Source organism: Tamandua tetradactyla, chromosome 8 (assembly GCF_023851605.1).
Source record: "Tamandua tetradactyla isolate mTamTet1 chromosome 8, mTamTet1.pri, whole genome shotgun sequence".
NCBI lineage: Eukaryota > Metazoa > Chordata > Mammalia > Pilosa > Myrmecophagidae > Tamandua > Tamandua tetradactyla.
The window spans coordinates 110,279,951-110,305,037 of NC_135334.1; the positions used below are offsets into that span (position 1 = coordinate 110,279,951).

At 43.6% G+C, this 25,087-nt stretch overlaps 1 long non-coding RNA gene across 1 annotated transcript; it reads right to left on the minus strand.

Annotated features, from left to right (window-relative positions):
• Positions 1–9,089: 9,089 nt before the first annotated feature.
• On the minus strand, positions 9,090–24,420 carry LOC143643734 (uncharacterized). Its single transcript, XR_013156359.1, has 5 exons — positions 24,316–24,420; positions 21,838–21,919; positions 17,214–17,283; positions 15,489–15,624; positions 9,090–10,698 (listed from the first exon to the last, which is right to left on the minus strand). It is a non-coding gene; the product is annotated as an uncharacterized LOC143643734 (long non-coding RNA).
• Positions 24,421–25,087: the final 667 nt, after the last annotated feature.

Genomic DNA, 25,087 nt, shown 5'->3' on the forward strand with positions numbered 1-25,087 from the left:
AGTTGCCCAGTGGACAGACTCTGAAGTTCACGATCACCAGAGTATCTTGGGACCTGAGCTTATTGCTTCTCTTGCATGATAGTATGAGTCATAGGATGTTCAGTTCCTCAAGAGGCTCAGCCTCATCTCTGTTCATTTGCTGACACATATTTAAGTCTCTAAAATTTAACATACATGACTACTGCCACTTCATTTTGCTCGAGTTTTTTTTCGTTAGCAGACACGCTTATGCATGCAACATGAATGCAACATGGAGCGTAGCAGGCAAGCAATATGTATTTTTGACTGTCTATAGAAAAACATCACTCTTATCCCCACTTGTCAGACAAGGAAACTGAGGCAATAATATTTTACATCTGTGATCAAAACAACATACTCACTCACTGCAATCATAGTCCTCTAAGATTAGGGCCAAGTAGTATTTTAGTCCCATTTATGGGAGAAATGGAGGCTTTCAGAAAGAGAAATGTCTTTCCTAAGATCACACAGTAAATAGAATTAAGTGCTTGAGTTTAGGCATCAGACCCTGATGTACTTTGGGCTGAATTAACAAGATTTCCTCATACCTGATCATTCCATGGTGATTTTGAGTTCAAGCCTAAATGAAGTGAGGGAAACAGTGCAGGAGAGCCTATAGGCCAGCTTCTCAAAACCCAGCATGCTCTCTGTTTCCTTCCCAGTCCATTCCATACGCTTCTTTCCTTTCCTCTTCTTCCTCAAGCATCTCAAACTCAACTTAAGACACTACTGTCACAAGACAGCTTATCTAGTACGGGAGGGAGGAGACCACAGTTCTGCTTCTACCCAGGGCAGATTGAGTCACGGAGCTTGTGGCAGTCGGGTGTTGGGAAAAAGTGAAGCTAAGTGGTCACACTCTTGCATTTGAATCCTGCCTACTCTCCTTACTTCCAGTGTAACCCTGGGTAAAGTGGCTGAAGCTCTCTGTACCTCCATTTCATCCTCTATGAAAAAGGTGGTTATGAGGATGGACTGAGGTCATGCAACAAGATCATGCTGAGCACAAGGCCTGACAATGATAAATACTCAACAGATGTTGGGAACAATAACACAGACACAAACTGAGCACCTGGTTCACAGAGCCAAGAGGCCCGCTCCTCGGAGGCCTCAGGATTTAGAGCAGGGTTTCTCAATCTGCAGCCTGCATCAGATTCAATTGGAGGACTTATGAAAACACACATTACTGGGTCCCACTTCCAGTTTCTCGTTCTGTAGCTCTGGGGTGGAGCCTCGGAATTTGCATCTGCAATAGGCCCTAGAGGTGCTTCTGCTCCAGGGAGCACCCATTTAGAACCAACGAGGCAAAGATCATGCCTTATTCACTATTTTTTCCTGATGCCCAGCAAATGCCTGGCCTATAATAGAAACCCAGCAAATATTTGTGGATTGAGTACATATTCCCTCCCACTATCTCCCCGAGGCTTTAAATGTCCAGGAAGCTGCCCTTCTCCATAAAAGAATTCCATTCTCTATCTTTTTTATTGCCATCATATTTACTACAACTTGGTGCTGACAATCTCCTCTTCATAGACTCCCTGTTTTCCCCTTGAATACCCTCCATTTCCCCAGTGAGTGTCTCTCCCCTGGATCTCAACCTTTTCCATTAACTCCATGCACTGAACAGCCTGTTCCAGGACATCAAACTTTAATTTAAACAGAAAATAATCAATAAGCTTAGCAAATTGCCCATGGCAACCTCTGCTGAGAGAATCAAAGGGTTTTATAGGTAATTTAAAGGGTGTCCTCACTCATCCCTCAAGGTAAAGCTTAGCACATTGACAAGAGCCCTTTTCCACCCTGGCCCAGAGAAGCTGTGGAAGGAAATGGAAGAGGGAGGACTTAGGTCCTAGGGTTGGGGGAGGTTGGGCCAGGTAGGAAAGGTCTTTTAGGATTAAAAGTTTCTAAGGAAAAAGCTCTGACATTCAATATGAAGTTTGTGTGAATTAGGGACTTCTGGTAACAGGCAATAGAAACTGACTGTGGATAACTTCAGTGAATAAAAGTATTGGCACACTCTGGGGTATATTTGAAGAAAAAGGCCATAATAGCTGGGTCTCAGAAATATGAGAAGCCAGGGTTGTTCTCTCAATGGTGCTATTTGGGGCACAGAATGGTGCTAGTCTGTGTTTTCTATCTTTGCGTCCTTTGGTTCAAGATTCATATTTCAAGAGAGCATCTGAGCGCTTCTAGGGGCTTCGTGCCCCTCCCTTGGCCGTAAAGGATGGAGTACTTATGGACAGACCCACCAAGACTGTAAGTGGGGATGGACATCTAGTTCCCCAAAGAACTATCAAAGTGGGGGTACTGAAGGAAGGGGTGGCAAAGGCGGGCTGGCAGAAATGTATTTCTGCTCTAGAACTTTTCTGGTGGCTTTGAGTTATCATTTTCCCCAAACGAGAGTGGCCAATCCAGCATTATTTATGAGGATTTACTTGATTCTAGGGTCAGGGCCGGATATTGGAGGACCATCAACACATGGCTTAGTTATCTACCAGAGGCAGAAGAGCTGTGTACCATTTTCTGAGACTCTCTCCAGCCTCCTCTGAGAAGAATGTCCAATTTCTAAATCCTTACAAACAAAACATACTTCTGTCGAGGAAGGTATTAAAAATATTTGAAATCTGGTACACCATGGGCATGGAGTAATCAAAACTATTACAGCTGTAAAGAACTTGTAAAACCAAACTGGTCCATGCCAGCCAGCTATTAGTTTGGTATCCTTAACTTAAGTGGGGGCATTGACAGCCTGTTCTCTCTGATCCCCACAATGGGTACCTGGAGTGGCTTCTCATTCATTGGGAGAAATACTGGAGTCATCCTCAGTAAGTTTTACACACTCAAACTTTTGTCAGGGACTCCAGAATTTAGTGTGGCAATAGTACCATGGATTCAGCCTTTTGAACAGAGCTAAAATTAAATGTCCCATGCAGATGTTAAGCGAGCCAGAACCTGGAGTGAACCAAGGGAAGCCAAAAGATGAAAGCCAGCCCTGGAGAAGCAGAATGAGGAACTCCTACAGGAACAGAGGCTGAAAGTCCAGGAGCAAGGGACCAGCAGATGCAGCCACATGCCTACCCCACTGACAGAGATGTTCCTGAACCATCAGCCTTTCCCTAATTTCCTGGATGCCTTAGTTTGGACATTTTTATAGGCTTAGAACTGTAAACTTGTAACTTATTGGATTCCCTTTATAAAAGCCATTCCAATTCTGGTATACTGCATTCTGGCAGCATTTAAGAAACTAATACAAAGCCCTTCCATGGACAGAAGGGACAGAGGCCCCGAGAGGTGTGTCACTTGCCTGAGGCCACACAGCTTGTTTTAGAGGAGCACCATGACTCTGACCCAGCCTGTTGCAGCTGTATGGGTGGCTTCTGTGCACACAGGGCTCACTTTGGCCAAGCAGGTAGGTACCTACAGCAGTGGTATAAGAAGCCTGGGGATCTGATAATGGAAACCTCCCACACCTTGGTTGTGTGTTGTGCCAGTCATCCCAGTACCTCTCCCAGCCCCTGTGAAGGGCGTGTGGGTCAGGCGGGGAGGCAGAGAGAGAAAGTCGGTGGGGAGTGAAAGAGCTCAAGGCTGAACAGTTAGGGAAACCTGGCTTCTGTCCCTAATTTGGCCTCATGCCAGCTCCATCCTGCTGTAACTGGCATTTCCAATGGCCTTTATTCATCTCCAAGTATTTTCACATACGCTATCATTTCATTTAATCCCCACTCCACTCTGTGAGCTGGGTATTATTATTATTAGACCATTTGTGGGAGGAAACAGGGGTTAAATGACTCCCACTTTATCTAAATTCTCTATCGTGTAAATTTTCAAACACACATAGAAGGAAATGCTTTCACAAACCTCCGTTTAGCCATTCACAGCTTCAACAATTACCAACATATGGCCGTTTTTGTTTTGTCTATGCCTCTTCCTTCCACCCTTTTCCCTCCTCTGCTGAATTATTGTAAAGAAAATTCCAGATATCCTATCATTCATCCCTAAGCATATTTCTAAATGATAAGGACTCTTATAGAAAGATAATCACAATATCATAATTCTTTTATATCTTCAAGTAGCTGTTCCTTTTTTAAGGTTATTACATAATACCTTAATTGTTTTTTAACGATACTAGTAATATTTTTTCACTCCGCTAAGTATCAAAATCATTTTACCAAGTCATTAATTATTCCTCTAAAACATAATATTTAAGCACCCATGGTGTTAGAGGACCGTAATTTATTGAACCAATCATGTTTTAGATATTTACATTATTTCCAATTTTTTGTGAAAAAAATGCTTCAACTAAGTATTTGTGGTAGACTGTTATGTGTCTCCCAATTTCCACTCTCCCCTTATTCCTTCTATTAGAACCTCAATTTTATTTGGTGTGACAAAAGATGAGTTAAAGAAAAGTCATTTCCCAGCTTCCCTTGCAATTAATTGTGACCAAGTGAACATGTGCCAGCCAATGACGTGTAAGTAGAAGTGTAAGTGGGACTTCTGAGAAGTGCTCCATTTTAGTTCTCTTCTCCTTTCTTCCTGCTGCCTGTTACATAGCCAGTGTAGCTGGTGGGTCCTGCCACCATCTTGAATCACTAAAATGGAAGCCACGCTCTAAGGAAGTAGAGAAGAAGGTTAGAAGGAGTCAGAAACTCTGATGACCCCAGAGTCAGAGGTCTGTTTATCTTTTCATGGCAAAGCAATGAATATCTCTTTAATTTAAATGCTGTTATTTTGGGGTTTTCTGTTTATACACCTGAACCTAATCCTAATAAAGCCTTTGTACACATGCGTGATTATTGGGTATAGCATGTCAAAAGCTTACCTTGTAAAAAAAAAATCTTACCTTGTACCACAGCTATTTATGTTTAAATCTCACCCCTCCTACTGATCTCGAAGCTCCTTGAGGGCAAATAGTTCTGTCTGCTTCATCTTCGTGTCCTACATAACACCTGTCCCAATGCCTGACACAAAATAGAGGTTCAAAGACAAGTTTTTGAGAGAACAAATGAGCATATGAATGTGGGAATGTGTGACCTTGAGCAATTGATCTTACCTAGTCACGACTTAGCTACCTTGATTTTAAAAGGAGCAATCAATGCCTACTCTTGGAGCTTTTGAGAAAACCCAATGATATGTTTTTGAGATAACACTGAAAACTATAATTTAAGAGTTTATCAGGTTGGGGTGAAGAGGGGAGAACAGAGTGATAAGACCCTGAGGCTGGAACATGCTGAGCTTTCCAACATCGTGTGGCTGGAGGAGGGTTATGGAGGGCAGGAGGGACAGATAATGGGGTTGACAAGTGGTCTTCCAGGCCATGGTAAAGTCTTCTATTCTAGGTGGGATGTGTACCTCATAATGGTATGAACCTCATAGCGGTATTAGGAGCTATAAGGGCCTACCACATGAGGTGTTATGCATCTGCTATGTGATTATCATTATTATTGTTGGTATTATTATCATCATGGTGATCATTAAAAAAGAATGGGACCAGGAGTCAAAAAATAAGGTCCCACTATTTACGTTGGAAGTTTCCAATCTGAAGAAACTAGTCAAGCAATTTTTGTTTCTTGTGATCTCAGTTTCCTCATATATAAAACAAAGGTCTAGGAAATATAGGACTAGTAAAGTTAAGTTAGCCTCAGAGCCCTCCACTCAAATGGAATATTTCAATAGGTGGGATAAGGAGTAAAATAAATTGGGTAGATGGAAATACTAGCAATCAATGAGAGTGAGTGTTAAGCGATGTGGGATGGATGAGTTTTTTTCTTTTTTCTTTTTTCTTTCTTCTTCTGGAGTGATGCAGATGTTCTAAAACTGCTCATGGTCATGAATGCACAACTATGTGATGGTGTGAGCCATCGATTGTAAACCATGTATGGACTGCATGTGTATGAAAAAAATAAATTTTTTTTAAATGGAGTATTTCGTGAGCTGTCAAGTATGTGAAGCGATGAAAGTGGATGACTGGAGAAGAGAGTGTGGGAGTCTTGAACACCATAGCTCCCTGCTTGGCCTTGCCTCTCCCTCCCCTCTGGGCCCTGTGTAGAAGCCACTGACAGTGAATCTTGGGGTGGACTATGTCTGCTATTAACTGTACAAATACTAAAAAATATTGAAAAGTTATTTCATGAACTACAACAAATGTATGACACTATTACAAGGAGTTAATATACAGGGATATATGGGGGAAAATGTACCTATACAAACTATGGACTAGAGTTTTGGTTTTATCAATAAAATATGAACTAGAGTTAACAGCAATATTTTAATACTCATTCATCAACAGTAACAAATATACCACACTAATACTATGGGTCAACAATGGTGGGGAAGAAGGAGTATGGGAGGATTTGGGTTCATTTTATCTTTTATTTCTTTTCTGGAGTAATGAAAATGTTCTAAAATTGATCGTGGGGATGTACGCAAAACTATGTGATGATACTGTGAGCCATTGACTATATACTTTGGATGGTTTGTATGGTGTGTGAAGGTATCTCAATAAAATTGAAAACAACAACAACTAGTTGTGCACTGTGATCCTTCCAGTTCCGAAGCTCTGTCATCCTGCCCCATTGCTACTTATCTTCTACAGGAAATTTATAATTTTGGAGTGTATTAATGCATCTTAATATTTCAGGAAGAGTACTTTGGTTTCTTTTGATCAATAGTCTTCAATGTTCTTGTCCCTCAAGCCCAGGGTAGGGCAGTTTTGGAAAAGGGGCCCAGGAAAGGTAAATTTTGGAAAGATGAAGGAGACAGAAAAAGCCAGAGCATGAAACACAAGGAAAGTGTAAACGTGGCATCAACAGGATGGGAGTGGGGACGGGTACCACGGTGGAAGGCTCTGGAAATTCCCCTTCTCTGGGAGTAACAGGGACTGTGATCCAATTGGAGGGCTAAGCAGTCAGCTGTTCCTAGTCAAAGCTATAGAGCTGGGCTCTTCATTGCCTATAAAGGTTAAAAGAAGACGCTTCCAATTACCCAAAGTGGGGCTGAGAAGGATTCATAGCAGACCAAAATAGTTGCCACTAGCCACATGTCACTATTGAGTACCTGTAATATCTGAATATATTTGTATATTAGTTGATGAATGCATCTGAATGGAGACATGCAATAAATGTAAAATACACACCAGATTTTGAAGACTTTGGATAAAATATCTCAATAACTAGATTTTTTGACATGCTATGAACCATTTTTATTGTGAATAAGGAAATAAGCTTGTTTAACAAAACTAACACACAATCCCCAGAAAACATTGCATTACACGACCTTGTCAATAGTTAAAAGTCACATCAAGTTCCACTTAACCTGGAACATCACAGCGGCACAAGATAATGAATACAAATGAATTTGCAATTTTGTTAAAGATTTTTTGAAGCAACATAGTTCACGGAGAAGAAATGGTTCATGGAGAAGAAATCTGGGTCTTCAGTTTTACTGATGACTATATTTACTAGGAAAGGAACAAGGAAAAGCTTTGTAAAAACCACTGGAGTTTCTCCTACATGGTGGTATTAGTCCATTAATTTCAGTTCCAAATTCAGCTAATATACAATATAATCAGTTCACAACTATATCTTGCTCTTGATAAAGTGGTTGAAGAGACATTGTCAAATATGCTGTAATACCTGTTCTGTTGCATTACCATAAATAAATAATGTGTATCAAAATAAAAAAAAACGGTATTAAAATAAAAAAGAAATTCCAGTTAACCCTAGAATTCATTAAGGTAAATTTCTAAAATAGAATTAGATCTCTTAATTCTTAAACTTTCTAATCTTCGCATCTATTAGAACTTATTTTTCAATAACTTTATGATATATATTGAAATGATATATTGGATATATTCGATCAAATAAATATATTAACATTAATTTTAATTAAAATGAAATCTAATTATTAAAATTAATGTATTTTTCACCCTTTTATTTTACTTTTTTAAGTGGCTACTAGAAAAAAATTTAAATTTTAAATGTGGCTCGCTTTCTCTTCCCTTTGTACAGCACCGATCTCAGGACCACCATATTACCCGTCCAGGGCAGAAGAGGTGCTCTCCAGGGCCGCTTTGCAGAGATCACCCAGCTGAAGGCACCAATGGGCATTGGAGCTTCCCAAACGGTTGCCCGGGGAAATGTGGGCAGAGCCAGCACAACAAACAGAATCTATGATGTGAAATCAAATGTTGCTTGCAGCCTAGACACAAACACAGGATCACACCCCACCACCACCAAAGCTTAAAGTCTTTTTAAGCAATTCGATGGTCTCAAAAGTTTGTACAGCCATAAACATAGTGTCGGCAGTGAGGGAACCCACCGTGTCCTTCCCTTACAATCCCAATCTGTCTCTCTGCGTCCCAGAGAGGAAAAATTGAATTGCATTTCCCCAAACGATGGAAATCAACCTGGAAAGTTGTGACCTGTGTATTCTGTGGCAGAGTGAGAATCGCACATTTTCTCTCAAGATGGAAAATAAGAACAAAAGATCCAAACAGCCAGTCCCGGGCACCGCCATTTTAGTCACACTCTGCCTGTGCTTTTGGCTGTGTTACAAAATGAAATAAATCCCTTTATAATCCTTCACACTGGCTCAAAAAATATATTTTTTCATGAGCACCATAGCGGACCCTTTGGGCATTTCTTCCTATAAATGCTCATCTCCACTAAAAACCTTTTTTTTTTTACTTTTTTCCTGATCAGCATCCATTTACAAAATGGTGAACCGAAATGATTGGGTGATGTTCAAGGGATGGGAAGGGGGGAAATGTGGGCACTCTTCCAAAGAGAAAACCCCCTCACAAGCGCAACCTCCTCCCCAAACTGTCCATAATCTTCCCTGGACCAAATTTCCCATTTTCTGCCTAGCAACATGCCCTTGCATTGCTTAATCCTTGCATTGTTACTCAACCTTCTACATAGTTTGTGGGGTCTTTGACAAGCCTGATGCTTTCCCGAACCCCCACTCCTAAACCCATCTCAGTGTGCCTTCACATAACACTCAATAAATATTTGTTGAATGACTGAATGAAGTTGAATCTGATATTTGCCAACTCTAATAAAATAGAAGAAATCAATGTCAGCTTTCCCAGCTAGAAAGAGAAACAGGACAGCTACATAAAATGATCTGAAGGAAAAATTGCATCCAACACTTTACTTTCAGGTCTCTGAAGGAGGCTGTTTTAACAATGGACTATAAATACAGGGTGAATGCTGTATCTGTAAAGAAGCAATTCTAACCACAATCTGGAAGAGCCAAGAAAACCCAGCTTCTCCTCCCCGAGTATATACCCAGGTGCGCCGTGTGGAATGAAATCCATTTAACTTGATTTTATGGACAATGATTCATGCAAACTCAGTTCCAAACTGCTCAGCATGGCTCAGTTAAATAAATTACAGCAAGAGTAAACCAGCCAGCAGTAAAGGCAAAAGACAGAAAATAAACTTGAGGTTGAGAATTGAAATTTTAGCAGTGCCTGGTGTGCCAGATTCATCTTCTGGGGTTTCTGGAGGGATCTCAGAGATCATTCCAGGCCCAGGCCCGGACTTGACTGATGGGGAAACTGAGGCCCAGAGTTTATGTCTAAAGTCACTCAGAGAGTAACTGGCAGAAACCAGGGTTCCTGGGTCTAAGATATCATCTGGCTCTGGAATGTCTTGTTCGCTGCCACGGTGCCAGGCATACCCAACGGGCTCAATAAATATTTGTTGAATTAATGCATGACTGGATCGTGCTAGGCTGGGGAGACCCAGAATCAGTCTGATGGTTAGAGAGGGGAAAGAAATATCTAAGAAGACCACCCTTTGAAATAAATATACATATGTGTAGAGTCTGCAGAGCACTGCTCCAAGCAGTCCTCTCTAAACCCTCATTTTTTGTAGCTCCCACCTGGGGGAGGCACAACCAGCCCCCTACTTGTGGCCTCCTCTCTGCTGAGCTGTGACAAGCCTGCCATTAGCAGCATTCCCAAAGGGCCTTGGGGCTAATGCATTATTACCCAGGTACAGTAATACATTAGCAGGGATGAGTGTGCCTCATTACCCTGAGTACACAATAGGGCTGTAGTGGCATTTTTGGGGTGTTTTGTGAGATAACACTGTATCCTTATAATAAATTATCCACGTCTATTTTTTTCCCCTGAGCTATTTTGTGTTATTTCTTGTTATTTGCAATTAAAAGATTCTTACAAAAATAAAGGATCTGAGCAACTGGGGCAATGAATATATACATTTAAAGCATGAATATCTTAAAGCATGAATGTGAATTCTTTGACACTTCTCTCATCCAGAAGTGAGGCCCATGTTCCCTCACCTTCAGCCTGTGCAACCTCATGACTAACTGATAGAGTAAGAGAGATTTAAGGAATATATGAGTTCCAAGGCCAAGTCATAAAAGACCATGCAGCTTTCACCTTGTACTTCTGGAACACTCCATCTTGGAGCATTGAACCATCACGTAAACTGCCTGAGTGCACTGAAGGCACCAGGCTGTGGATAGGTCATATGTTGGTGCTCCTCTCAACAGTCCCGGCTGAGCACAACCCAGTCCAGGCACCAGGCACAGATGAATGAAGAAGCTTCCAGATGACTCCAGCCCCTGCCATTCGAGTCTCGCCAGTAGAAGCCCTAGATATTGTGGTGCGAAGACAAGCCATTCCCACTGTACCCGCTCCAAATTCCTGACCTGCAGAATACATAAGCAGAAAAAAAAAATGGTTATTGTTTTAGGGTAATTTGTTTAGGGTAGTTTGTTACAGAGCCTTATATAACTGTAACAGAAGTTTATAAAGGAATAAGAAAAGTTGGTGTGTACAGTAGAGGATCCTGGAGTGCCAGCAGCAGTATGAAAATATGAGTAGCTAGGATCATTGGGGTGGAGACAGATGTTGACAAAGGAGGCTTGTTACTGAGAAACATTGCCTCCTTCTGTCTATGCCTGGGCCAGCTCTGGGAGGAGGTCTTCTCTAGAAGATGAGGAGACTGACATGGAGAACAGTCATACTGTCCTTTGAGTATGCTTCAGAGATCACAGCTTGCTTTCTCATCCACAACATCAGTCACAGAAGGATCTTGGGCATCAGGGGATGGAGGAGCCTTTTGAGCTCTCCCATCCCTGGAACCTAGACTCTTTGGGTTGCAAGGGACAGAAATCTGACTCAACCAAGTACGACCCATACATGAACACTGTGACATGTGGGTTGTAATCAAAATGCAATGTTATTTCTTTTGGTACCTGTAAATTTTATTCAGTAGGGAGTGTTATTTTTCTGCCGCTAGATAAGAACTCCAGCAAGCACATAGCTTTTCTGCTCACATCTTAGCTCATATGCAACTCAATGGTCACTTTAAGATGCAACACTCTCCCAATGGAGTAATGAGAAAAGCAGTCCTACCAAATATACCAAACTTGACTTAGATTTAAGAATCTTTCTCCCTGCTGCCCCAGCTTTGGAAGGGAAGGGGGGCATGGTTCACCTGCTTTTTAATCTCAATATTAGCCCTTTTGCTTTCCACCAGCGTCACACTTGAGAGGGAGAAGAGATGAGGCAATAAGATTTGCCTTCTTGGTTGAGTGGTCTTGGGGTCTCCTAGGGCAGATTCATGGTCTAGATTCATGGTTAAAGTAGGCATCCCTGGAGGGACTGGACTCATGGTTAAAACAGACGAGCGCAGATATATCAGGGTCATGGTTGATGTGGGCATCTCCAGTGGTCTGGAAGATGATTACAGCTGACTTTTTCTTTGATGTTGGCTCTATCCATGGCTCTTTCTTGGGCTTTTTGGAGGTTCCCTGCTGGGGACCTCTCTTCTGCCATGTTCTTGATCTAGACAGATTTGTCTCTTTTCCAGGTGATTTCCTGTAACTCATTTCCCAGTTCATCATCATCTGCACACCTTCAGCCTCTTTCTGCTGATGTTGCTTCACTCCAACAGACAGGCTTACTGGGAAAAACACATGACAATTCTATACAAGTGCTCTTTTCTTACATCTGAACCATAGGAAATACACACACATCCGTTTACCCTGACAAATTAGGGAAGTTCAAGACTATCCTAATGCAACAGCTTCTCCAAATAAAATTCTCCATCAATTTCTTCCTCAAAAAGTTTGAGGAAGCCCCGTTCTTGAGACTTCAGGTAACTAGGCAGGTTTCCACCCATCCTTCAAGTGGGAGGGCTAGAGATCACAACACAGATTTCTCTAAAGATGTCTTCTTCCCAACCCCCTATCATCCATTTCTGACTCCTTTTTCCCATTACTTTTTTTTGCATGGACAGACAATGGGAATTGAACCTGGGTCTCCAGCATGCATCTCTGGCTCCTTTTTATACCTCAAATTGGATCAGGGGGTTTAAGAGGTTCTTGACCATTTTCTCTTGAAATTGCTATACTTGGATTTCTCTCCCATACACTTTGGTACTGGACTTAAATCATATTGGTATCCCAATAAAAAACCGAGGCTTGCAAAGTTCTATTCTAGAATGCTGTGACATTCATTTAAGCTAAACAAAAGAAGTGTGGGAGGACTACTGATTTTCATAATAAAGGGGGCAGGAGGGTAGCTGAGGATGATGAGAACAGGAGGTTGACGCTTCTAAGGACTCCTGCCATCTTGCTTCTCGGTGCTCTCCTTTCATTCCCTTCCCCTGCAGACCAGCTTCCCCTATAGAATGAGGACAAGGCCCCTGATCACTCATCCCAGATGAGTAATGCGAATTTGTAGCCAATGTATTGCTGAATTTCCATTGAGTGCTTACTATATGCTAGGCAAAGGCTAATGCTTTCCAGGTGTTAACTCATTTAGTCCTCACAATATATCTTATTATCCCTTTTTTACAGATGAGATGCAGTGGATGGCTTTTTCTGGCCACCGAAAACACCCTTCCTACAAATGGCTTTCCTCCATTTTGTGAGTTTGTGCCTCCCCAAGTTATATCCTGGCACATGTTTTCTTGATTCCCTTGCAGCTCTAGTGCAGGCACGTGACGGAGGAGCCAGCTACACCGGGCATCCACAAAAGAGGTCACTTCGGAACTATGTGACATGAAGAAGTTGACTTTGGCTGCAATGTGTTCTGAGGAGGATGGCCAAGATGTTCAGCTTCCAGGGTCAGCAGCAATAAAGGTTCTGGTGGCTGTACCCATGACCAGCCTCAGCCATGCACTCTGCACCTGCCTGTGCCCAGGGCTGGGGCACTGGCTTACTCCTCTGAATCCATACTGGGTGTCACCTGGGGGTTGTTTTTAGATGCAAAGCCTCCAAGCCTGACCCTTTAGCCATCCCAGAGAATTCTGTGAGCTTCCTAATGTACTTTAAAAATTCTGTTAATTCTTGAACTCATCAGAGTCCTTTATGTTGTTTACAGACATGAGGCGACTGAGGCACAGAGAGGTAAACAGAATTGTCCCAAGTCCCACAGATAGTAAAAAAGAAAGCTGGGGCTCAAACACAGGCAGGATTAGCTCAGAGCTACACTGTCCTATAACGCCTTTTGGGTCTAGAAGAGGAATCCCAAGGAATTTCTTCCATTGCCTGACCCTGCCACTTGATTCACATGCCCATCTCAGGACCAATCACTGCAGTCAGAGGTGGGAGGTGATAAGAGTGAGTTGCCATGCCCAAGACATATGCCTACCCATGCAAGCAAAGGGACATCTTCCGTGACTAGAAGGGGCAGGGGCAGGATGCTGGGCAGACAGAGGCTAGGGTCACCCCAGGCTAGGGTCACCCCAGGCTCTGTCCCATTTGAACCTTTAGAGGACAGGGCCAGACTGGGATTATTGTCCCCCAGACACCAAAGAGTAAAGTGAGGGTCAGAAGTTAAGGAAGGGCCTGGCCTGGCCCGCTGTAGTCCCTCCCTCCTGGTCTTTTTGACCTAGGAAATGACTGCCTGGGCGTGCCCTGTCACACGGCTGGGGTGCAATTTTGAAAGTGAATGATGCTTTGTCATTATGATATAACCTGTGGACAATGTAGCAAGACAGCTTTGGTGGCCTCATCACCAACTATGCCCAGAACCAGGATGTTAGATCCATGATGTGACTTCTTAAAGGTGGTGGTTGCAACCTTGTAAGGAAATGAGGCTGGAGATTTAGGATAACACAAGTAGAGTGTGTGAGAGGCTTGGTGAGTGTCCACTGGGGCTTCCTACAGCCCAGCAGGACCTCACTTTGGAGAGGAAGACCACAACGTCCCCACAAACTGGAAACAACCCAAATGTCCTTTTATAGTAGAATGAACTGTGCTATAGTCAGACATTGAGTACTCCATAGAAATGAAAACGAATGAGGCACAGCTACAGGCAACAAAACAAAAAAGGACAGTAGAACAAAAGAAGCCGGTTATAAAATACACACTCCTGCACAGGCACATATCATATAATTCCATTTACATTAAATTTAAACACCTAAAACTAAACTCTAGTATTAAAAGTCAGAATGGTGCTCACCACACAGGAAGCAGTGATTAAGAAGAACACGCTGGCAGATTCTGGGGAGCTGGTAATTATCCGTTTTTAACCTGGATGGTAAGCACACGGTGTTTGCTTTATGATATTCCAGGGGGCTGTACACTTAATAACTTGTGTACTTCTTCTGCATGTGTGATATATGCCACAATAACAATTTTTTTTTATACAAAATACATTTTAAATAGTTCCTAAAGCGAGGCGTGGCTTTCCAGCGCTTTCTAGGAGTTACCGCCTGACAAACTGGCTTTGACTGTCTTGTGTGATTCTTCAGGGGACAAGAGGGCGTCCCTCTGAGAGTCGGCCCGCGTCCCCAGGAGCCTTGGAGCCCTGCGTAAACAACAGGCAGAGCCCGGCTCCTGATGGGAGAGCCTCATCTGGCAGCCAACTCAGACTAGCAAAAACTCCAGTCGGGGAATTCCTGCCAGGAACCCAAACAAGGTGGGAGACCCACCCAGTGGGGGCTGGTGGCTCGTGGGAGCCTCTCCCTCTGCCTGAGTTGGAGACAGGCGACATTCACAACTGAACAAAGCCTCTGCCAGCCCCCACTGAAGGAGCAGTTTGTTTCCAAAGGCCTGATGGAACAACTAACTGTAAGCTAGGGAGAGGAAATTACACAATGGATGTTGAAATGTGGGCTTGTTGAAAAGTTGTCACTCGAGTAATGAATGCCCTATTTCCTGTTTTTTTGCTGAAAGTTAAATGCTGGGCATAATTAGGTAGTAAAAAAAAAAAAGCAAGCTTGGCAGCAGAACAAAAATAGCACATTTTGGGAGCCCAGGCCAATTAAAATTGTTTATGCAGCCATTTAGCAATATTTTTCTCCAAACTATTATTACCAGGAAATATGCAGCATGAGACTGTAAGGCAAGTTCGTCAGAAGAAAAATGGCCCACACACTGATCCTTTAAACGGCCTGGGGTTCCCAGGGGATTTTATAATAAGAATGAACACTTCCATCCTCCTGAACAAGCCTTCTCAAGATCTCAAGAACAGCGTCACTCACCTCTGGGGCAGGCAGCTGCTGAAGAGACACAGCAACCTGCTAATATTAAGATTAGCCAAGCTCCCGTATGTGTTAGAGAGGCCAGTGGTTCTGGATTTCGCTGCCCAATGCAGCCATTTAAATCATCTGGATGAAGCTGTAAGCAGACAGAGTTTATGACACATTTTCGTTTATAAGTGGACAATCGGGCTAGGGTTAGGTTTAGTTGCTAGAATTCAGCACAGTTGCCCTTGACAAAGTTTGTCATGATTCCTGCCCCTTCTCTCTGCTCTCTCTCTTTACAACTTTCAATATCCCTGAAAATCTTCCACCTTAATTTCTCAGGTTACTTCTTTCTTTCTCTCTCCTAACCTCCCTATCAAAACCGGCTTCTAGATCCTTAATTTGCAGCAGGGTGTGATTGATAGAACAGCTTTCGATGGTAGCAACCCCAGCTTGGAGCTGTGAGCTGAAGCTTTAATCATGAAATTTCAGGCGTTATTCAACTGGGTCAAGGGATGGGGTGTGTGGTTTGGAGGCAGCAGGCCTTCTCCGCATCCCTAAAATTTCACCTTGGGGAATTAGTCTATTCTACTTAATGGGTGGCTTAGCCCACTTGGTTAAACCCCTTCATTGGCTGACACAAGGGAGATCACTGGAGAACTTCACTTAGCTGTAGACCTCGCCCCAGGAGCTCCAGCACAGCAGTGAGGGCCTGCCCACCTCTTCTGCCAGACTTAAGGTGGTGGCTCGGCGGGGAGCTTCCCTGCCCTGTGGCTGTGGCAGGTGCAACTCACCTGTCCTGTTGTCATAACTGAATTGAAGGAATTATTCCAACAACAGAAGAGCCATCTCCTTTCCTGCTCATTCTCTTTCACATTCATTCATTCATTAGTGCATATGTAGCTAATACTTAGGAAACATAAATATGAATCAAAAATAGTAATTAATCTAGATATTAAAGGCTTTCCTTGGCTTGACCCCAGCCTCCCTGTCTCACCTTTTCTCTGACTCCTCACTTTCCCGAGTTTCCCAGCAATGTGTTGCCTCAGCAGCACACACTGTACTTTTTCACATTTGCCCCTCATTTAGGCTCTGTCTCCTGCCTCCTGTCCTTTTCCTCCATGTATCCAAATCTCCTCATCATATAAGGCCAATATGAATCCCCCTTCTTACCCACAAAGTCATCTCTGACCGCTTCTGGCCTCGATGGGCTCCTACTCTTCTCATCTCCTGAGCATGTAGTCCCTCAACCTGCTCGTGACCTGTCATCAGGAATTGCCTGCGACATGCCATATTGTTTTGTTTTGTTTTGTTTAACACGAAAACATTACTTCCTTTATTTTGGGCTATGAGGGTCAAAAATAAGATTAGAACTATTATCACTCTATCACAGATATTTAGTTTCTCAACATAATAATGCACTAGCAATTAACAAACAAGAACAACATTGCAATATTGCACAACTTCTCCGTTTTACACGATGTTTTTCCATTGCTATTGAAAGCTGCAGCTTCGATTTGAAACACAACCCACATGACAGGTAATAAATTGTTTCCAGTTCTGTTTCTTCGGAAAACTACAGCGGTGGCATTTGCTCATTTTAGCAGATAGTACAAGGGGGGAAGAATTAGGAAAAATTCACACTGGAGCTGGATTTAACTTTTTGACAGTGCCAAAGAACATAAACAGACTAAAACATTTGGTGAAAGACTACTGCACTGTCTTCATTGTGAGGCTACTAACCTTAGGTTTGTAAGACTGGGTAACTCATTGTCTCCTTGTCTTTCTACTGGTTTTCTCTTCTATGATGGACCTCAAGAGATATAAAATATAATTATTATACATAAGATATAATCATATAAGCATTTACCAGACCTAGACCCATTTGACTTTTCTCATTCTTCCCTCGACTCTTCCATAACTATGACTTTTGACAAAAATAGGCATTTCAAGGATAAACTACCTGCCCTAGGTAGGTAAATGGTATGATCAAAATACTTCCCACCAGAGCACTCTATGGTCTAAATTTAATAGTTAGAATTTAATTTGTTTTCAGCATTCCTTGGCAAAGACATCCTTTGAGACAATAGGAGGTAAAAGTGAAAATGGCTCCTGCTTGGAACACAATTTATTGAATCACTCTTTAAGTAAACGCAATGCCATTGATTATTAAGCAACTCCTGATAACTTGATGTCTATTGGGGAAGCATTCTAAAAAGGTTAGTGATATCTTGTTGGGGATGGATTTAGAAAACTGAAAGTACTGTCAAGCTCCAAAATGCTGTGATTCTGTATTAGGAATAAACAGGGAAATGAAAAGAGGACAGTACCTCCACCTTAGCAGTCCAACAAGAGCTCTGGGGAGGGTCTGGCAGTCTACTGACTTAGTTGAAGAACACTAGAAGCTTACAAACACGTGAGAATATCAAATTAATTCCACATTCAGGGTCTGTAATGGTGACACCTGTGGTGCTACGTAACGCTTTCTCTTTGGAGAGGACTTACAGCATAGTGTCAGCCTCCTTCCCTCCAGCCTATGGGCATTTGAGTCAGGACAGGACCTGTGGTCAGCAGTTTCTAGGCCAGAACTAAATGGAGTTCCTAGGTCCCCAAAGGAATTTCCTGTCCACATCCTGCCCCCTGTCTGCATTTCCTCTCCTCCTGGCCCTATCCTTGAATTTCCCGGCTAGCCCCTCCATTCTTTCTCTCCCTTTCACTTCACTAAGGATTACAAGACTTTAGATAAGAAAAACTTATGAGGTCAGCTCAACAGCCCCAAAAGATGGCATTAGGACACTATTCTGGCTCTACTTGTAAATGTGGTACAGCAACTGTAATCCTTTGGCATTAGCCAAACCAGTGACATTGAAAGGTCATTCATCCAGTCAATCAGTCAAATATTTTGCACAGACTGTGGGCCATGCCTGTGTTGGGTCCCAAGGATACAGCAGTGAGCAGCTCCCAGCCTCTGCCCTCCTTCTCCAAGAAGCTGGAGGTCAAGAAGGTGATACAGGCAAAAGAAATGAGCAATTACAGTACAAATTCTGTGCGGCAGTGCTGGTATAGGGTTAAGCTATCCCATAAACATGAAATTCCATTCTGTTTAAAGATACCTATTGAGAGGAAGAGTTCACGGTGCTATTCAATAATCCTTTCCAGGGACTGCAAGTTCTTCTTTTACGTCTTACCCGAATCTTCAAAAATCTCACACTGTTCCTGGTATCTACTATATTTAGCAGCAATCTTAAAAAAGAGCTGGTCACAATACTTAGCAGGATTCTTCATGAATTCCAAGACAATAATTATGCCATTTCCAGCCTTCTCCCAGGAGCTTTAATTTTGCTTAGTGTTTAGAATGATGCTACAATTGCAATAACTCAAGCTTCTCTAGCTATCGATTACTGAACATGAATCCAGTGCCAGGCACATTATACAGAGCTGGTAGAGAGATCTGAAGGCCAAAGGAGGTCTGAATTTCCATACCCTGGTCATTAGCTCCTTCTTTGGGCTCGCTTACCTCCCCAGATGTTTATCCACCTCGAGAACTGCCATTATTTTTGCCTGACCCACATCCGTTCTCTCCTCATCTGGTATCATCACTCCAACTTTGGCCAAATAGTAGGCAAACGACCCAAACCAGGCCAAACTTATGTTCTCACCATTGAACTTGAGTCTTAAAGATGCTTGACTGGTATTGATCAAGCCTCACCTGTGAGTCTTAAAGAAACTTTCCATTATGTCCTTCTTCGCTTAAGCTCATCACAGCCATTTTTGGTTGCAGGCAACCAAAGAATGGCAACCAAGACTGTTATTAATTACAACCTACTGCTGACAAATGCACAGACTTCTCATCCTTCTCTTGTTCTGAAACGAGAATGCTGATGCTGTCTGTAACTTGCAAACTACCCTCGGCACTTTGTAGGAGGAGGAGAGACTCTAGCACCAGGCGGCCATGGGCTGTGGGATGTCAGAGAAAGGAACTAACTGCCCGACAATCAGCAAATATGCCAAATGAGTGCTTTCAGGGAAATGAGGGTTGCCTGAACACTATTGATTCTAGGCCCGCTAATGGTTTAGGCCGTGAAGCTGGGAGTGACAGCTCTGCCCTGCTCATTGCAGTAACGCCCCACCAAATCGGGCCTATTTTCCGGTGTCAGCAAGGAAATGGGAAACGATTAAGGAAGCCCTTTATCAGGAACTGAGCTCAACGTCACTGGGGAGACAGTGGCAATTAGCATGATGAAAGCCATGTGGCGTCTGTAGCTCCCAGCCAGGTACAGAAGAATGTGGGGTCTGCATGGACCCCAGCGAGGAGGGAGTCTGGGGCAAATGCTGATGTTCCCATTTCCCTGATTTGGAAGATTCTCACTCCTTCTGGGATGTCTCTTGATCCTCTCTCCACACACCCATTCGCTGGTAATCGCCTGCTCCACTTGGTTTTTGCCCCGTTTGCATCGCAATAATAACCCCTCTCGTTTGAATGATTATTCTTATGTCAGGCGGGTAGTGTGGTTAAGGATCCAAAGCCTGGAGACTGGAGTGTCCGGGACAAATAGGAGAATAAGATAGACACCGCCGTTACCTTCTGGGGCTCTCAGTCTAGAGGGAAACGATGAGTGAGTCTCATCACTTTTCTTCCTTTCTATACCAAACTCACATGATTTAAAGAAAAGAAAAATAGCGAGCTGAGAGACCCATTCCCTGCTGTTGTGGGTTGAATCGTGTTCCCTAAAAAGATATGTTGAAGTTCTAAGCCCTACTACTTGTGAATGGGAACTTATTTGGAAATAAAGTCATTGCAGATGAGATTAATTAAATTAAAGCAAAGTCATACCGGAGTTGGGCAGAGCCTTAATCCGATATGACTGATGTCCTTATAAGAGAAGACACAGACAAGAGAGTAGATGGCCATGTGATGATAGAGGCAGAAACTGAAGGGCTACAACTCTAAGTCAAGGATTGCCAGCAAACGACCAGAAGTTAGGGAGAGGCAAGGAAGGACTCTCCCCTACAGATTGCAGAGGGAGCGTGGTCCTGGTGACACCTTGATTTTGGACTTCTGCCTCCAGAACTGTGAGAAAATACATTTCAATTGTTGGAGCCTTCCAGTTTGTGGTACTTGATTAGACACCTGCTCTACACTAATTTACTATGTGACCTTGGAAAAAAACCCTTTGCCTCTCTGAGCTTCAGTTTTTCTCAACCAATAAAATGAGGTCATTCCCAGATGACATCCGAGTTGGTCCAGAGGCTCCAAAAAGCAGGATATTATGAGGAGCAACACCTGGGAGAGAAAGCAGGGAGGGAGCAGGGGCAGGCTGGGGGCACCATCACTGAGATGCTAGTCCAACCCCAAGTGAAGGCAAGAGGGAAGAAGGGTTGAGTGGAAGCATCCTAGACCACTGTACAGCTCATGGGGAAGGTTCCGCAAGGCTGTCAGGGAGTTCTCGAGTCAAAGTTGGCTCTCAGGGCCCCAAATCTTCCAAGAACAGGTCTGCTTTAGTATCCCTGCTCTCTAGTCATTGGCTGTAGGAACAAGTATGGCCTCAGAGCAAATGCAGCAATAGATTTTGGAATGCAGCAGCTGAGGCCTCCTGTAGTTAGCAGGAGATCCATGAGGTGTATTCTTTCGGCTACCATAATCTCTAAGTTCCTTGGACTCTCTGATGTTCAAAGTCCGAAAAACCTTGGAGATATGCTAACAGAACCTGGACCCACGTCAACCTGAGAAGGTCTGGCTGGGCACTGGCCAGCAGATTGACCCCTTGGCTAGCTTCAGTGTAGCAGCCTGATGGTAAAGTTGGAAGGATGTTTACATACGTTTGAGATTTCGAGATCAAATGTTTCCCCTCTCTCCTATTTTTGGCCTTGCTTTGGTCTTCAGAGAAAGGAAGTGAGGGGCTTCAGTTCCCTTGCTGTGATCTTTGTTTGAAGTGAAGCCAAACAAAAGAGGCTCTACCCTGGTCACCTCTGTCCTGCCTTTCCTGGAGCCCTCCCCACCCCCAAACCCTGCAGCAGCTATGCCACCTATGCCACCTGGAGCCCCCATGCAATGGCCACACACGGGAAGCAGTATAGCCTTTGAGTTCTAGATCAGTCTGAGCTCAGAAAAATTGGCATTTGAGTCTCTGTTCCACCACATCCTAGCTGTGTGATCCCGGGCAAATGACGAACTCGGTGAGCCTTAACTTTCTCATCTATAAAATGGGGATGATAATAACACCTACCTCATAGGGTCAGGGTGAGGATTGAATAAGATAAGGCACATAAAGTCTTTGGCAGAGAGCGTGGCACATGGTATATGCTCAATAAATGATGCTTATTAGCAATAGCAATTATTAAGTACTATTGGTAGAATCATTATTACCTTCAATATCTTCTTCTGGTGAGGGACACTGAAAGTTCTCCTGTCCTTAAGAAAGTTCTCCTGTCCTTAAGAAGCCCGCAGTCTAGAACAAGAGCACGCAGAAAGCAACACTGGGGTTGGCTGCTGGGGTTGTGGGGCTAGCTCAGGAAAGCTTGCCACAATCAGGTCTGTATCATTCATTTCTTGACCTTTACAGGTCTTTTCTCTTATGTCTGCCTAGCTGGTCTGCTGAGCTCATAGGCAACACCTTAGACCCAACACACTGTAATACATAAAGCACTCGGGGCCTGGTAGGTGAATGAAAGAGGGAGTAAATAAAAGGACAATGAATGAATGAACAGGTGAATGAATGAATGAATTTATTGAGTGGAGAAGAGGGACTGTGGAATGGGAGCCACTATTTCCTGAGCTTTTCCTCTGGCCGCTTTCTTTATATTTATTATTTTATCTAATCTTCTAAACAAATTCTATGAATTTGTATTTATTAGACCCATTTTACAGATGGGAAAACTGGACACATTAAAGCCCAATGAGGTGAGAGGAATTACCCAAAGTCAAAGAATTTTAGTGAGTGGCAGAATTTGAACTCAAATCCAGATCTGTCTCACATGACTCCACACTCCTTCCGCGAGGCTGTGCTCTCTCTAAGGACGTGATGATGGTGAGGATGTTGATGACAAAATTCAACCACAAGATTCTCCCATTGGTGTGTAGCATTGGAAATAAGAAATCCAAGCCCATGGTCTGGGGAAGTGGAGAAAGGAGGAAATGTTCCAGGCAGAGATGAGAGCACGTTCTGAAGCCAGCAGGGGCACAGTACCTTCCAGGCACTGAGAAAACTGGCAAGGAGAGTGCTGGGTGGGAGTGATGATAGGTAAAGCAGGACGGTAAGGTGGGCCAGCAGGGCCAATGACAAAGGGCCTCGTAAATATGGTAAAGAACTGGACTTGATCCTGAGGCCTGCAGGAATGCCCTCGATGGGTTTCCAGGAGGGCGGTGATGTCATCAGATTCGTCTGATGGCTTCAGAACAGTTTACCCAGATTAGCCTCCTTCCCTGGGAAAAGCCTGCCCCTGGAGAGAAAAATATGAACAGAAGGAATTGAAATTGCCCCCCTCTTAAAAGCACTGCCTGCTCAAACTTTCCCTGACCTGTCCAGTGTCTGAACAAAGGGCCCCATGGCCAGCTGGAGGAGAGCCTCGTTGATTACTCACAATTCCCTGTCGGCAAGGACAGGCGCTGATGTGTTTTCTCTTGATAACACTGGCTCCTTTCGAGCAATAGGACTTCCTGTCTGATCGGAGAGCAATTACCGCACCTCCAAAGAGAAAACGCTTCAAACAAACCCAGTTTGAGCCCTGGGTGATAACGGAGACGTTTGCTCACTGATCAACCACTGACCCCGAGTCTAAGGAAGGTTGGGTACAGAGGACACCTGGGAACCAAAATAACCTTTCCAGATCAGCTCAGGAAAAGATTCCAGTGGCCAAAGGGGACCTTTCCCCAAGGAATCTGGGTATGACTTCCCCTCCCCGTCACCTCCCCCTCTACCCCCACCCTAGCCTGGGTCTGGAGCTTGTGGCTTTCCTGCCCCCCCCCCCCACTCGCCAGCATCTGGAGCCAGCCCAGCTCAGGTGACACTCAGTGCCCCTTGCTTAGTCCGTCTATATTAGAGGATCATGGGGAAATTCTGCTCGGAAATACATTTCACCCAACAGCTGTCAGTAAGAACTGCCTTTCCCCCAACTTGGGAGATTCTGGAAGTGAAAATTCCACCCCGCAAATGAGTGGTTCCATCAGAGCTCATCACTTGTCACGACTATCTCCTGACAAGTACACAACGGACTATCCCACATTCCCTGCTTGTTATTTTAAGATAGAGAAGGATAAGAGGGGGATAAAAATTTTAGTTAACAATTCAATAGCACTTTGAATGTGCAAGGCATGGTTCGAAGCATTTTACAAATACTAAAATCATTTAATCCTCCCTGTGACTCTAGGACATAGGTCCTATTTTTTCATTCCCTTATTATTATTGTTATTATCTTTTGCTTGTGCAGGCACCGGAAATTGAACCCAGGTTTCCTGCATGACAGGCAAGAACTCTGCCTGCTGAGCCACCGTGGCCTGCCCTATTCCTACTTTTTAATGAGCTAACCAGAGCACAGAGGAGTTAAGAAACTCACTGAAGGTCACACAGCCAGTAAACAGCAGAGCCAGACTGAACCCAGGCAGTTCTGACGGCCATCGGTATTCAGTCAGTGTTATTATCTGGCGTTTTATCTTCTTTCCTTCAATTTCTAGGTGTGGTAGACAGAATAAAATCTCCACACAAAAAAGGCCACATTCTAATCCCTAGAACCTATGCATACGTTATATTTCATAACAAGGGGGAATTAAGATTACTAATCAGATGACCATGATTTGAGGAAATGATCCTGAATTAGCCAGGCAGGTCCAATGTAATCACAAGCACACTTGTAAGTGAGCGAGGGAAGCAGGAGAGTCCGAGAGATATTTCAAGATGCTCTACTGCTGGCTTTGCAGTTGGAAGAAAGGGCCCATGAGCCAGGAAATGCAGGCAGCCTCTAAAAAATGGGGAAAGTAAGAGAGTGGATTGTTATCCTGGAGCCTCCAGAAGGAATGCAGCCCTGCTGATACCTTGAATTTAGCCCAGTGACACCCACCCATTTCAGACTTCTGACCTCCAGATCTGTACGAGAATATGTATTATTTTAAACCACTAAGCATGTGGTAACTTGTTACAGCAGCTATAGGAAACTAATACATTGAGGTCCTTAGAATCCAGTGGTGTACAAAACAAGGACGGTGCCTGCCCTTCCTGAGTTTACTGACTATTCGTTCCCAGTATTCGGGGACTCTGAGTCTGGTAGGCAGTTCCTAAAGCACATCAGGTCCCAGAAGGATTTCCGAGTGCTGGGAGCTCTGCCCTGCCTTGCTGGAGCTGAGAACCTTTCTGTGGTGTTCATTGCCCTTGGCCTAGCTGGCTCACCCCCCTCTTTGGTGGGTATTTTCTATGTACCAAGAACTAAACTAAGTACTTTGCATACATACCTAGTTTCATCCTTACCACAACGCTCTGAGATAGTTATTTTTAATTCCCATTCACCAGATGAAAAAACTGAGGCCCTGAGAGGAAAAGTGACTTTCCTAAGAATGCCCGACTAGTAAGCAGCCGTTTGAAGCCAAGAGTATCTGGCTCTGAAGCCCGTGTGTGCTTCTGTTCCCA